We start from the raw sequence: 15,974 nt of genomic DNA on the forward strand, positions 1-15,974 counted from the left end.
AACGGACCATACAAAAAATATCAAGGGAAGCTATTCTGTGTTAAACCCCCTCAAAAAAACGAGGGGCCACTTCGTACGTCTGGAGAAAAAGATTCAGTTATAAGAGGAGAGAAGCATTCTTTACAGCAAGGAGTGTGAATCTCTGGAATAGCCGCAGGAGATGGTCACAGCAAATACAGGAGATGCAAATACAGGAGCTGAATCCGGACCCAGTCATTTCAATGGGGCTGTGTAGATGAGCGTTGTTTTTCACGCATCACTTCTGCGTTGCATGAAAATTGCAGTGTGTTATATATTCAGCGTTTTTCTAACACAGGCCCCATAGAAGTGAATGCGGCTGCTTGAAAATCGCAAGCAAGTGCGGATGCTATGCGATTTTGACACATGGTTGCCAAGGAGATGATGTAGTTAAATAGGGATGAGGTCCATTCACTTTATTATTTTCCCTTATAACATGGTTATAATGGAAAATAATAGCATTCTTTAATACAGAATGCTAAGTATAATGTCCATGAGGGTTAAAAAATAATAAAAAAAATTACTCAGCTCATCCACTTGATCGCCAGCCGTTATCGTCTTCTTTCTTCTTCTTGCAGGACCTGCGCTGACGTCATCGCGCTCACCACGTGGGGAGCGCGGTGACGTCAGCGCAGGTCCTGCTGAATGAAGATAGAATGTGATGCGGAGCAAAACAGATCCAGTATGAGCCACAATGCAAGTCAGTAGTGATGGATCTGTTTTCTCGGACACAATAGAAAACGGATCCATCCCTCATTGACTTTCAGTGGAGTTCATGACGGATCCGTCATTGCTATTTTAAAGATAATACAACCGGATCCGTTCATAATTTATTAAATGTGCCAATTTTTCATCTTTGGTAACATTCTGGTGCACCTGGTAGCCTGTGTCACACTGGCCTGTTATAGGTGGGGCTCACAGCCTCCTCGCATTGTATTTGTAATCTTACTTTGGAGGTTTTTGGAGGCTTGGCTGTGATTCGGACCTTAGCACCTATCGGACAGTGTTCACACACTATAGGTAGGTTTAGCGGTAGGTCCCGCGCCAACTGAGATACCTTGACGGGGTGCGCGGGCTCCGATATGTTCTTGAACGGAATATATTGGCTAAAATCTTATTTTAACATCTAGCGTGAGGGTTTAGCCTTGTATTTTCATTTGCATATATTGTAGTGCACCTTTGCAGTTTCACATTGTGTAGGATTTTTTGATTTTTTTTGTGGCACATATGTTCCGCTGCCGGCATCCTCCATTGTATGCGTTATTTCCTGGGGATTGCAGTTTGCAGCGGATCCTATGTGGAAGTTTTGCTCCCCCGGTTATAAATACGCTACAGTACTTGGGGTTCTGAGCATTTCCTCCCAGCAGGCCACCTTATTCAGTGATTTGTGGTAATATATTCCATATGTGGAACGCTGTAGAAATACAAACAACAAAACAAAAAATAAAAAATGCCAAAATTGCTGCTGAAAAGGACAGGTTATCCACCAAAAATCAAGCACTTAGCTCTGTATAAAGAAAAATAAAAAATAAAAGTTCTGTGTCTTGGGAAGCATCAATGCAAAAACATTTTCTTTTTTTAAGGATCTGTACATACTTGGTATCGCTGTAATCATACTGAGCCAGAAAATAACATTATCATGTTATTTATGCTTAAAAAGGAACGCCACAAAATTTATAATGCAAAAACTCAGTGACAGCATTACCACCCTCAGAGAAAGAGTTAATAAAGGTTAATCAGTAAGTTATGTGTTCTTCAAAATGGTGCCACCAAAAACTGCAAAAAAACAAGTCCTCATACTGATACATCAACAGAAAAATAAAAAGTTTAAAGTTAAAGTTAAAACTTATAAATATTAGGATGCTACGATGTGAACACAGGGGAGGTGTTATCAGTGATTGACAGAATTCTTTCTGTAAGTGTGTATGCAGAGATACTGTAGATGTCAGTCACTGATAGTTGTACATAGTGAGGTGTTATCAGTGATTGATAGCATTCTCTGTGTAAGTGTGTATACAGAGATAGCTGTCAGTCACTGATAGCTGTACACAGAGGAGGTGTTATCAGTGATAGCATTCTCTGTGTAAGTGTGTATACAGAGATAGCTGTCAGTCACTGATAGCTGTACACAGGGGAGGTGTTATCACTGATAGCATTCTCTGTGTAAGTGTGTATACAGAGATAGCTGTCAGTCACTGATAGCTGTACTTGGGGGAGGTGTTATCAGTGATTGATAGCATTCTTTCTGTAATTGTGTATACAGAGATAGCTGTCAGTCTCTGGTAGTTGTACACAGGGAGGTGCTATCACTGATCGCATTCTCTGTGTAAGTGTGTATACAGAGATAGCTGTCAGTCACTGATAGTTGTACATAGTGACATGTTATCAGTGATTGATAGCATTCTCTGTGTAAGTGTGTATACAGAGATAGCTGTCAGTCACTGATAGCTGTACACAGGGGAGGTGTTATCACTGATAGCATTCTCTGTGTAAGTGTGTATACAGAGATAGCTGTCAGTCTCTGGTAGTTGTACACAGGGAGGTGCTATCACTGATCGCATTCTCTGTGTAAGTGTGTATACAGAGATAGCTGTCAGTCACTGATAGTTGTACATAGTGAGGCGTTATCACTGATAGCATTCTCTGTGTAAGTGTGTATACAGAGATATCTGTCAGTCACTGATAGCTGTACTTGGGGGAGGTGTTATCAGTGATTGATAGCATTCTCTGTGTAAGTGTATTAACAGATAGCTGTAAGTCACTAATAGCTGTCAGTCACTGATAGTTATACACAGGGGAGGTGTTATCAGTGATTGATAGCATTCTCTGTGTGTGTTAACACACAGTCTTAAGTTGGAAAAACAGATATATAAATGTGCAAATTGCAAGTTTAACCGATTTATTTCCTACCAAGCTATATATCTGCTCTATAGCATGCTGCCTGCAGATTGCATTGCATTTTTCGGTGACAGTCATCTTTCAGTGGAGTGCTTCCGATGTGTCCATACCTAACTCAACATTGCAAAAAAACATGATTTTGAATTTTTTATTCTTTGTCTATGTGCTGCCACCCAGTGGCTGTGTTATGAATTGCAGCATGCCAAGGGTTTTCGGTAATATGTTGTAATATTGTATTTGCTTCATCAGAAGTTAAGTCTTTAACTATATTCAAGATAAGGGTATTCATGGGGGGGGGGGGGAGGAGAACGGAACTGGATCGCACATCCACAAAGCTATGCTTTGATCTAACTCGCTTATCAGCGCTATAATAAAGAGTACAGCCCCCCATACTGCATGCTGTACAAGAGGCATTAGTGTACATTTTGATCAAAAGGCATAAGCCCACTCACCACAACAAGGTCGCCTCTTTTGAGTGGGACCTACTCTGACAAAAAAGTGCAGCGCAGTGCGGTGACAGAGCGGTAATGCCCTGGTAGGCGGCGGAACCCAGGAGTCAAAGCAGCAACCCTGCTGTCTGACAATGCCACCCATGGCACTGGGTCCCACCAACCCACCAGAACAGCACCACAAAAACAAAGGCCACCACGCAGTACTGCACCATGTGAACAGCTGTCTAACACAACATGTCCATTGCTATCAGGAGCTACAGGTCAATGACCACTATATGCAGACCAATGTGATTAAAACCACCTGTGCCGAATGGGAGGAGTGCTGATACCAGTAAAGAAAAAAATAGAGGCGTCCTTGTCGTGGTGAGTGGGCTTATGCCTTTTGATCAATATGTACACTAATGCCTCTTGTACAGCATGCAGTATGGGGGGCTGTACTCTTTATTATAGCGCTGATAAGCGAGTTAGATCAAAGCATAGCATTGTGGATGTGCGATTCTGTTCCGTTCTCCTCCCCCCATGTATATTCAAGATAAGGTAAGGGTGGACACCTCTGTATTATTATGTATCAAGTTCCGATGCTCCTTTTTATCCAATCACAAGAGGCAAAAAAAAAATTGGGGGAATCGTTAGCACAACCTGTGGAAAATACTGCTGCTTATTGGGAGAGTCTCATGAAGAAGACCTGCACTAAGATTGAAGCTGTCCCTGATATCAGCAAATCACAATGGATCCGGATGGCTGGGAATGCAAGTAGTTACTAAAACAGACTCCTCTTTAAGAGACCCTCATTGATCAGATGTGATAAAAGCTCTCTGTTCTTGCTAACAGAGTGGGGTCCTGATGGGGGGCCACTCTCTATCACATCCATAGGTATTAAAAGCACATCGGGTCCAATTAAAAAAAATGGATACACAAGGGTAAAAAGTACATGGGGAAAAAGTATCCAAACTAGTGCGATGAGAAAGAGGCACAGTTCCCCTTTGAATCTCACTTAGATTCCAGCTCTGAAGCTCTTTTTTTCCTTAAAAAAAAAAAATCACCGGTTGTGGTAGCCAAGTTCTCCGCCACTTAAAATTTTGGCAGCAGTAATGTCCACAGATTGTGAGCAACAGAACCGCGACAAGGTCCTTCCCGTGTCTGTTGTGGTGGAGCTCTGCCCTGCTCCGATCAGATAGAACAGCACAGTGTAGATTATATAGGTCCTGAAAATAATACTTACGCCGCACAGCTGTCTCCATACCCGGGACATCGTCCATATCAACCCTACAATATACTAAACGGCAAAACAGTACACACATACAGCCATTACCACAATTACACTGCATGTAAAATATGTGATTCCATGTATCCAAATTGTATCACAAATTAAAATAGTTTTGTATATATTTGAATGACATTGATTTTCATGCACTATTTCACATTCAAACATGTTTGTGGGCGCCGTTCTAGAGATAGGAGAGGGTCCCAGATGTGGGACCAGCACCTATCTGACATTGATGGCATATCCTAGCGATATGCCATCAATGTCCTAGTTGGGCCAACCCCATTAATATCTACTTTCACCCTTCATGGCCAGACACATTTTCATTGTTTTCCGTCTGTTTTTTTTTAAACATAATTTGCTACTATTTTTTCGGGATACGTGAAGCTTTATCTTCATGCCATTTTTATTTTAGTATATATTTTTTTGCATTCATTTTTTATGCCCGAGAAAATGAAAAAAATAATTAAATGTCTCTACTTTATTAGACTTTTTTAATAGCACAAAGAGGGGGATATTTGTTTGCGGTTGCTGTGGATAGTGATGTCACGGGGTGAGAGCAGTGAGGTCACAGTGTATGCAGCAAGTCAGTCTGTGATTGGATAGTGATGTCACGGGGTGAGAGCAGTGAGGTCACAGTGTATGCAGCAAGTCAGTCTGTGATTGGATAGTGATGTCACGGGGTGAGAGCAGTGAGGTCACAGTGTATGCAGCAAGTCATAGATATCCAGAAAAAAATAAATAAATGGAGACAGCACATCCAAAAAAGGTGCAAAAGGTGGAATTTATTCCGGGTGCAACGTTTCGGCTGTGTTAGCCTTTTTCAAGCATGCTATAATAATAGACGGTGGAGGTGCAGTAGACATCGCATATCTAGATTTTAGTAAGGCTTTTGACACTGTCCCACATAGAAGACTTATCAAAAACTGCAGTCATTGAGCATGGACTCCCATATTGTTGAGTGGATTAGGCAGTGGCTGAGTGACAGACAACAGAGGGTTGTAGTCAATGGAGAACATTCAAAACAAGGTCATGTTACCAGTGGGGTTCCACAGGGATCTGTACTGGGACCAATTTTGTTTAATATCTTCATAAGTGATATTGCAAAAGGCCTCGCTGGTAAGGTTTGTCTTTTTGCTGATGACACAAAGATATGTAACAGGGTTGATGTTCCTGGAGGGAAACGCCAAATGGAAAAGGATTTAGGAAAACTAGAAGAATGGTCAGAACTCTGGCAACTGAAATTTAATGTGGATAAGTGCAAGATAATGCACCTGGGGCGTAAAAACCCAAGGGCAGAATATAGAATATTTGACACAGTCCTGACCTCAGTATCTGAGGAAAGGGATTTAGGAGTAATTATTTCAGAAGACTTAAAGGTGGGAAGACAATGTAATAGAGCAGCACGAAATGCCAGCAGAATGCTTGGATGTATAGGGAGAGGTATAAGCAGTAGAAAGAGTGAAGTGCTTATGCCGCTGTACAGAACACTGGTGAGACCTCACTTGGAGTATTGTGCGCAGTACTGGAGGCCATATCTCCAGAAGGATATAGATACTCTAGAGAGAGTTCAGAGAAGAGCTACTAAACTAGTACATGGATTGCAGGATAAAACTTACCAGGAAAGGTTAAAGGACCTTAATATGTATAGCTTGGAAGAAAGAAGAGACAGAGGGGATATGAGAGAAACTGCTAAATACATAAAGGGAATCAACTCGGTAAAAGAGGAGAGCATATTTAAAAGAAGAAAAACTACCACAAGAGGACACAGTTTTAAATTAGAGGGGCAAAGGTTTAAAAGTAATATAAGGAAGTATTACTTTACTGAGAGAGTAGTGGATGCATGGAATAGCCTTCCTGCAGAAGTGGTAGCTGCAAATACAGTGGAGGAGTTTAAGCATGCATGGGATAGGCATAAGGCCATCCTTCATATAAGATAGGGCCAGGGGCTATCCATAGTATTCAGTATATTGGGCAGACTAGATGGGCCAAATGGTTCTTATCTGCCGACACATTCTATGTTTCTATGTTTCTATGTTTTCTGGATATCTACAAGTTGCTTCATAGGGGCTTTTTACCACCCCTCCTGGAGACGAGCACCCGACACATCATTACTTAGGAGTGCTGTCCACCCATATTTTTGCTATGCAGCAAGTCAGTCTGCGATTGGATGATGTCACAAGGTGAGAGCAGTGAGGTCACAGTGTATGCAGCAAGTCAGTCTGTGATTGGATAGTGATGTCACGGGGTGAGAGCAATGAGGTCACAGTGTATGCAGCAAGTCAGTCTGTGATTGGATGATGTCACAAGGTGAGGGCAGTGAGGTCACAGTGTATGCAGCAAGTCAGTCTGTGATTGGATAGTGATGTCACGGGGTGAGAGCAATGAGGTCACAGTGTATGCAGCAAGTCAGTCTGTGATTGGATAGTGATGTCACAAGGTGAGAGCAGTGAGGTCACAGTGTATGCAAGTCAATCTGCGATTGGATGATGTCACAAGGTGAGGGCAGTGAGGTCACAGTGTATGCAGCAAGTCAGTCTGTGATTGGATGATGTCACAAGGTGAGGGCAGTGAGGTCACAGTGTATGCAGCAAGTCAGTCTGTGATTGGATGATGTCACAAAGTGAGGGCAGTGAGGTCACATTGTTTTTGCAGCAGGTCAGTCTGTGATTGGATGGTGATGTCACAGGTGGAGGTCACAGTCTGTGCAGCAAGTTAAACTGGGATTGGATGATGGATGAGTGCGAGCAGGGAAGTAACAGTCTATGAAGCAAGCAAGTCTGTGATTGGTTGATGATGCAGGGTACGTCCTTTCATGAGCACAGACACAATTTAAAAGGAAAACGTATCACATGATTAGAGCGCACGCGCATAATACTGAGAGATTTAAAATATCATATCAGGTCATATCCTTATTTATATAAAACACCAGCCAAAGGAATAGTAAGTATCATTGTAACAATCATCTTAAGACCTTTTAGAATTTTTTATGGAACCATCTATGCGTGTACTTTACCTACAACCCCGCTGGGATCTTCGGAATGCAAATTGTCCACTCTGAAGACCCAGCGTCCAGGGAAGTGGACATTACTGGTGGACGTTATATAAATAATATCTGCTGATAAGGATCCAGGGATTTTGTAATAACCAGTATAAGATCCACTATTTACACCGGCCTGTGAGAGTCAAGAGCAAAACAGTAAGAAAAATATAAAGTTACAATGATAATATATGTATGAGACAGAAAGTCGCACTGAGACTGTGGCAATTCAAAAACTCTGTGCTGATTATTTATTAATGCATTTATATCACGGTCAGAGCTTTATAGTGTAACGCAGAGTTCCAACTCCACTCCAAAGAAACAAATGCTATTTTTTTTATCTACTGGCAGTCACCACTAGGGGGAGCTTAGGACCAAACAGCATACTTTTTATACATGGATCTGAATATTTAATCTGTATGCAATAAGCTCCTGAGCTCCTCCTATTGGTGACTTCTGGGAAATAAAAAATTATCATCTAACTTTGTATCTATGCAGGGGATTTGGAGATATTACACAATGTTGAGTTGGATTCTGTGGATTTTCTGCAAGATGTTTGGTACTTACCAAAGCTGGGGTGCCTCCAAGTCCTTTGCTGTCCCCATTACTTAAGGTCCCTGTAGTCCACACAATACTTTCATAGTTAAACATAATAAAAGTAAGACTTCCATTAGAGCACAGGACGGCCTGGAAAGTGTTCACCTACAAATATGCAAAAATATCAGCTGTGTGCCATCACAGAGTAAGGGCAGTGAGGTCATACGCTCTAGTACAACACAATAAGAAACTGATTAATAGTACCGGTACTTAGACTCCTAGTCCATGTAGCAGGTTAGCCTGTGAATAATAATGTCATAGAGTGAGGGTAATGAGGTCATAAAGTCTATATAGCAGGTTAGCATGTGATTGGGTGGTGATGTCATAGAGCAAGGGCAGAGAGGACACAGTCTATGTAGCAGTTTAACATGTGACTGAATGGTGATGTCATAGAGCGAGGACAGTGAGGTCACACAGTCTATGTAGCTGGTTAGTCTGTGACTGGCTGATGATGTCATAGAGTGGGGGCAGTAAGGTCAAATAGTCTATGTAGCAGGTTAGCATGTGATCGGGTGGTGATGTCACAGAGTGAGGGCAGAGAGGTCACACAGTGTATGCAGCAGTTTAACGTGTGACTGAATGGTGATGTCACAGAGTGAGGGCAGAGAGGTCACACAGTGTATGCAGCAGTTTAACGTGTGACTGAATGGTGATGTCACAGAGCGAGGGCAGTGATGTCACACAGTCTATGTAGCTAGTTAGTCTGTGACTGGCTGATGATGTCATAGAGTGGGGGCAGTAAGGTCAAATAGTCTATGTAGCTGGTTAGCATGTGATCGGGTGGTGATGTCACAGAGCGAGGGCAGTGAGGTCACACAGTGTATGCAGCAGTTTAACGTGTGACTGAATGGTGATGTCACAGAGCGAGGGCAGTGAGGTCACACAGTCTATGTAGCTGGTTAGTCTGTGACTGGCTGATGATGTCATAGAGTGGGGGCAGTAAGGTCAAACAGTCCATGTAGCAGGTTAGCCTGTGAATGATAATGTCATAGAGTGAGGGCAATGGGGTCATAAAGTCTATATAGCAGGTTTGCATGTGATTGGATGGTGATGTCATAGAGCGAGGGCAAAGAGGTCACACAGTCTATGTAGCAGTTTAACATATGATTGGATGGTGATGTCATAGAGCGAGGGCAGAGAGGTCACACAGTCTATGTAGCTGGTTAGTCTGTGACTGGCTGATGATGTCACAGAGCGAGGACAGTGAGGTCACACAGTCTATATAGCTGGTTAGTCTGTGACTGGCTGATGATGTCATAGAGTGGGGGCAGTAAGGTCAAACAGTCCATGTAGCAGGTTAGCCTGTATATTGTGTGGCACAGTGTAGAGGTATACTATACATTGTGTGGCACAGTGTAGAGGTATACTGTACATTGTGGGGCACAGTGTAGAGGTATACTGTATATTGTGTGGCACAGTGTAGAGGTATACTATACATTGTGTGGCACAGTGTAGAGGTATACTGTACATTGTGTGGCACAGTGTAGAGGTATACTGTACATTGTGTGGCACAGTGTAGAGGTATACTGTATATCGTGGGGCACAGTGTAGAGGTATACTGTACATTGTGTGGCACAGTGTAGAGGTATACTATATTGTGTGGCACAGTGTAGAGGTATACTGTATATTGTGTGGCACAGTGTAGAGGTATACTGTATATTGTGTGGCACAGTGTAGAAGTATACTGTATGTTGTGTGGCACAGTGTAGAGGTATACTGTATATTGTGTGGCACAGTGTAGAGGTATACTGTATATTGTGGGGCACAGTGTAGAGGTATACTGTATATAGTGTGGCACAGTGTAGAGGTATACTGTATATTGTGTGGCACAGTGTAGAGGTATACTGTATATTGTGTGGCACAGTGTAGCGGTATACTGTATATTGTGGGGCACAGTGTAGAGGTATACTGTATATTGTGTGGCACAGTGTAGAGGTATACTGTATATAGTGTGGCACAGTGTAGAGGTATACTGTATATTGTGTGGCACAGTGTAGAGGTATACTGTACATTGTGTGGCACAGTGTAGCGGTATACTGTATATTGTGTGGCACAGTGTATGCTATATGTGTATAACATAAACATATTCCACATGAAAACTTACAATTACTTGGCTTGGCCCTTGGGGATCTCGGACGCCACTTCAACACTTTGGCCGAGGGCTCGGAGGAGCTGATGTTGTGTTTTATCCTAATGAGAAAGATTTCATAATAAGGATTTGGAGAAGGGGCAGAGGGATAGCAGAGCAGGGAGAGGCTGGTGCTGCTACTAGGGGGTCATACCATGGGGAAGTAATAAAGCCCACCATAATGCCCCCCCAGTAGAAATAATTCTCCTTATAATGTGCAAAAAATACCCCCTTGTCCCCATAGTGCCCCCATAATGTGCCAGTATAAAACACCCCTATATAGTGCCCCCAGTAAATGCCCCCATAGTGCTCCACACCCTCCTTCCTCCTAGTGCCCCCCATAATGTACCAGTATAAAATGCTCCAGTAGATGCCCTCAGTGTCCCCCATAATTTGCAAGTATAAAATACCCCTTCTTATTGCCCCCGGTAGATGACCCCATAGTACTCCTCTCCCCCTTCCCCATAGTACCCACCATAATGTGTCCCAGTATAAAATTGTACTGTACAGAGCCCCCCATATAAAATACCCCTTCTTTGTGGCCTCAGTAGATGCCCCTATAGTGCCCCCAATGATGTTCCAGTGACAAGAGCAACCCCCCAATCATGTGCCAGTAATAACAGCCCCCCATGTGCCAGTAATAACAGCCCCCCATGTGCCAGTAATAACAGCCCCCCATGTGCCAGTGTTAATAACAGCCCCCATGTGCCAGTATTAATAACAGCCCCCCATGTGCCAGTATTAATAACAGCCCCCCCCATGTGTCAGTATTAATAACAGCCCCCCATGTGCCAGTATTAATAACAGCCCCCCCATGTGCCAGTATTAATAAAAGCCCCCCATGTGCCAGTATTAATAACAGCCCCCCATGTGCCAGTATTAATAACAGCCCCCCCATGTGTCAGTATTAATAACAGCCCCCCCATGTTCCAGTATTAATAACAGCCCCCCATGTGCCAGCAATAACAGCCCCATGTGCCAGCAATAACAGCGCCCATGTGCCAGCAATAACAGCCCCCCCATGTGCCAGAAATAACAGCCCCCCATGTGCCAGCAATAACAGCCCCCCATGTGCCAGCAATAACAGCCCCCCCATGTGCCAGCAATAACAGCCCCCCCATGTGCCAGCAATAACAGCCCCCCATGTGCCAGCAATTACAGCCCCCCCATGTGCCAGCAATAACAGCCCCCCCATGTGGCAGTAATAACAGCCACCCATGTTCCAGCAATAACAGCCCCCCCATGTGCCAGCAATAACAACCCCCCCATGTGCCAGCAATAACAGCCCCCCATGTGCCAGTAATAACAGCCCCCCCATGTGCCAGCAATAACAGCCCCCCCATGTGCCAGCAATAACAGACCCCCCATGTGCCAGCAATAACAGACCCCCCCATGTGCCAGCAATAACAGCCCCCCCATGTGCCAGCAATAACAGCCCCCCCATGTGCCAGCAATAACAGCCCCCCATGTGCCAGCAATAACAGCCCCTCCCCATGTGCCAGCAATAACAGCCCCCCCATGTGCCAGTAATAACAGCCCCCCACCATGTGCCAGCAATAAAAGCCCCCCCCGCCAGCAATAACAGGCACCCCCCATCCCCATGTGCCAGTAAAAGTATTGTATATATAAAAATAAAAAAAAAACACTTATACTTACCTCCAGTCAGCGATGCGATGCAGGCCTCTTCCGGCCTGTGTCCCGCGCTGTACGGCTCAGGCCTCTTCCGGCCTGTGTTCCTGCGCCGGCCTCTGATAGGCAGGCAGCCTATCAGAGGAAGGGAAAGGGACATGCCTCTCCCTCCCCTGCCTCAGCACAGTCATCTGTATCGCTGTCCTGAGGACGGCGATACAGATGACTAAGGAGATGAGTGCTTCCACAATGGAAGCGCTCATCTCCCTGTGCCCCGCCGCCGCCAACTCTGGGGGGGGGGGGGCAATTGCCCCGTTGCCCCCCCCTGGATACGCCACTGATCTCTATAGGGTCTGGGTTATAGACAAGTATATCAAGAGGTGGGACATGAGATGGGAGGTTGGGATTATAGATGTTTTTTATATTCTCAATCTTTTGATGTTCGACATGTCCCAATTATCTCTCCAGATCCAGGTGTTTTTGGGAATAACATATGTATCCCTATTCCATTCCTAGATCTCTCCCTGAGTAGCCTTCTGCATAACTTTCCTATTTTCTTCTGTCTGTGGCTTTGTCGACTAAGTTTAATGTTTCTGATACTTTTCAGTATTTGGGTATGATTATATCCCCTAAGATTGAAGACTTTTTACAGCTAAATTTGATTCCACTCATAACGAAATTAAGTAAAAAAATTGGGACATTCCTTTATCTAGAGCTGATCGGGTATCCCTGGTCAAGATGGTGATTCTACCCCAACTCCTTTATATTCTTAAAAATTCACCCATATGGAGGACAAATATTTTAAACTTATGGAGAGAATCATTAATGATTTACTGTGGGGAAGGAAGCGAGTAAGGCTCAAAGGGGAATATTTGTATAAACCACTGGAGCAGGGGGGTTTAAATCTCCCCTACTTTAAGGGTTACTTCATTGCTGGCCATCTATGGTTGTGTCGTGAATGGCAGAAAAGTGCATTGATATTTTCTAGAGTTGAGCGAACACCTGGATGTTCGGGTTCGAGAAGTTCGGCCGAACTTCCCGGAAATGTTCGGGTTCGGGATCCGAACCCGACCCGAACTTCGTCCCGAACCCGAACCCCATTGAAGTCAATGGGGACCCGAACTTTTGGGCACTAAAAAGGCTGTAAAAAAGCCCAGGAAAGAGCTAGAGGGCTGCAAAAGGCAGCAACATGTAAGTAAATCCCCTGCAAACAAATGTGGATAGGGAAATGAATTAAAATAAAAATAAAAAAAATAAAAATTAACCAATATCAATTGGACAGAGGTCCCATAGCAAAGAATCTGGCTTCATGTCAGCAGAGAATCAGTCTCTTCATGCCATAGCAGAGAATCTGGCTTCATGTCAGCGCAGAATCAGTCTTCATGTCATAGCAGAGAATCAGGCTTCACGTCACCCACCACTGGAACAGGCCACTGTCACACATTTAGGCCCAGGCACCCAGGCAGAGGAGAGAGGTCCCGTAACAGAGAATCTGGCCTTATGTCAGCGCAGAATCTGTCTTCATGTCATAGCAGAGAATCAGGCTTCACGTCACCCACCACTGGAACAGGCCACTGTCACACATTTAGGCCCCGGCACCCAGACAGAGGAGAGCGGTCCCGTAACAGAGAATCTGGCCTTATGTCAGCACAGAATCTGTCTTCATGTCATAGCAGAGAATCAGGCTTCACGTCACCCACCACTGGAACAGGCCACTGTCACACATTTAGGCCCAGGCACCCAGGCAGAGGAGAGAGGTCCCGTAACAGAGAATCTGGCCTTATGTCAGCGCAGAATCTGTCTTCATGTCATAGCAGAGAATCAGGCTTCACGTCACCCACCACTGGAACAGGCCACTGTCACACATTTAGGCCCCGGCACCCAGACAGAGGAGAGCGGTCCCGTAACAGAGAATCTGGCCTTATGTCAGCGCAGAATCTGTATTCATGTCATAGCAGAGAATCAGGCTTCACGTCACCCACCACTGGAACAGGCCACTGTCACACATTTATACCCAGGCACCCAGGCAGAGGAGAGAGGTCCCGTAACAGAGAATCTGGCCTTATGTCAGCGCAGAATCTGTCTTTATGTCAAAGCAGAGAATCAGGCTTCACGTCACCCACCACTGGAACAGGCCACTGTCACATATTTAGGCCCCGGCACCCAGGCAGAGGAGAGAGGTCCCGTAACAGAGAATCTGGCCTTATGTCAGCGCAGAATCAGTCTTCATGTCATAGCAGAGAATCAGGCTTCACGTCACCCACCACTGGAACAGGCCACTGTCACACATTTATACCCAGGCACCCAGGCAGAGGAGAGAGGTCCCGTAACAGAGAATCTGGCCTTATGTCAGTGCAGAATCTGTCTTCATGTCATAGCAGAGAATCAGGCTTCACGTCACCCACCACTGGAACAGACCACTGTCACACATTTAGGCCCCGGCACCCAGACAGAGGAGAGAGGTCCCATAACAGAGAATCTGGCCTTATGTCAGCGCAGAATCTGTCTTCATGTCATAGCAGAGAATCAGGCTTCACGTCACCCACCACTGGAACAGGCCACTGTCACACATTTAGGCCCCGGCACCCAGACAGAGGAGAGCGGTCCCGTAACAGAGAATCTGGCCTTATGTCAGCGCAGAATCTGTATTCATGTCATAGCAGAGAATCAGGCTTCACGTCACCCACCACTGGAACAGGCCACTGTCACACATTTATACCCAGGCACCCAGGCAGAGGAGAGAGGTCCCGTAACAGAGAATCTGGCCTTATGTCAGCGCAGAATCTGTCTTTATGTCATAGCAGAGAATCAGGCTTCACGTCACCCACCACTGGAACAGGCCACTGTCACATATTTAGGCCCAGGCACCCAGGCAGAGGAGAGAGGTCCCGTAACAGAGAATCTGGCCTTATGTCAGCGCAGAATCTGTCTTTATGTCATAGCAGAGAATCAGGCTTCACGTCACCCACCACTGGAACAGGCCACTGTCACATATTTAGGCCCAGGCACCCAGACAGAGGAGAGCGGTCCTGTAACAGAGAATCTGGCCTTATGTCAGCGCAGAATCAGTCTTCATGTCATAGCAGAGAATCACCCCAGAACAAAAACTGTGCTTTTACGGTCACTACAAATAACTTGACCAGCTAAAACAGTACAGATTTGGTTGAATAGAGATGTGAGGCCTGTTTTTTTTTTTGCGCTGTGTGACAGGTATAGGTTTAATCACAGAATTAGACTTGTATCTGCACGGTAGTGTGTGTGTTAAGTTTTTCTGAATGACACTATCAGCACCTTGAATCTAAGATATCCTTTTTGGGATAGATTTCAAGTAGGCCTGATATAGCAGAAACTAGTTATTTTGAGAATGGCAAATTTGGGAATAGTTTTTCAACCCAGAAAAAAAACTGTGCTTTTACGGTCACTACAAATAACTTGACCAGCTAAAACAGTACAGATTTGGAGGAATATAAATGTCAGGTCTATTTTTTAGGCGTTGGGTGACAGGCTCAACTTGCCCCTGATGTAGTATATGGTCAAAAAATAACCACACTGTTGATGGTTAAATGCACTTGGTGATAGCTCGTGCTGGCGCACCACAAGTCACAAAATGGCCGCCGATCACCCCAGAAAAAAGTGATATAAAAACGCTCTGGGCAGCCTCAAAAAAGTGAGCAAGTCAATAATAGCACTTCAATGATCCACAGCTGCAGATCGATCACAGAATGAAGTCTTTTGGAGGAGTTAATCTGCCTAATCTCGCCCTAACGTCGCAGCTGCAACCTCTCCCTACACTGATCATAGCAGAGTGACGTGCGGCGCTACGTGACCCAAGCTTATATAGAGGCTGGGTCACATGCTGCACTGGCCAATCACAGCCATGCCAATAGTAGGCAAGGCTGTGATGGCCTCTTGGGCCAAGTAGTATGACGCTTGTTGATTGGCTGCTTT

The sequence above is a fragment of the Bufo bufo genome, chromosome 1 (assembly GCF_905171765.1).
Source record: "Bufo bufo chromosome 1, aBufBuf1.1, whole genome shotgun sequence".
NCBI lineage: Eukaryota > Metazoa > Chordata > Amphibia > Anura > Bufonidae > Bufo > Bufo bufo.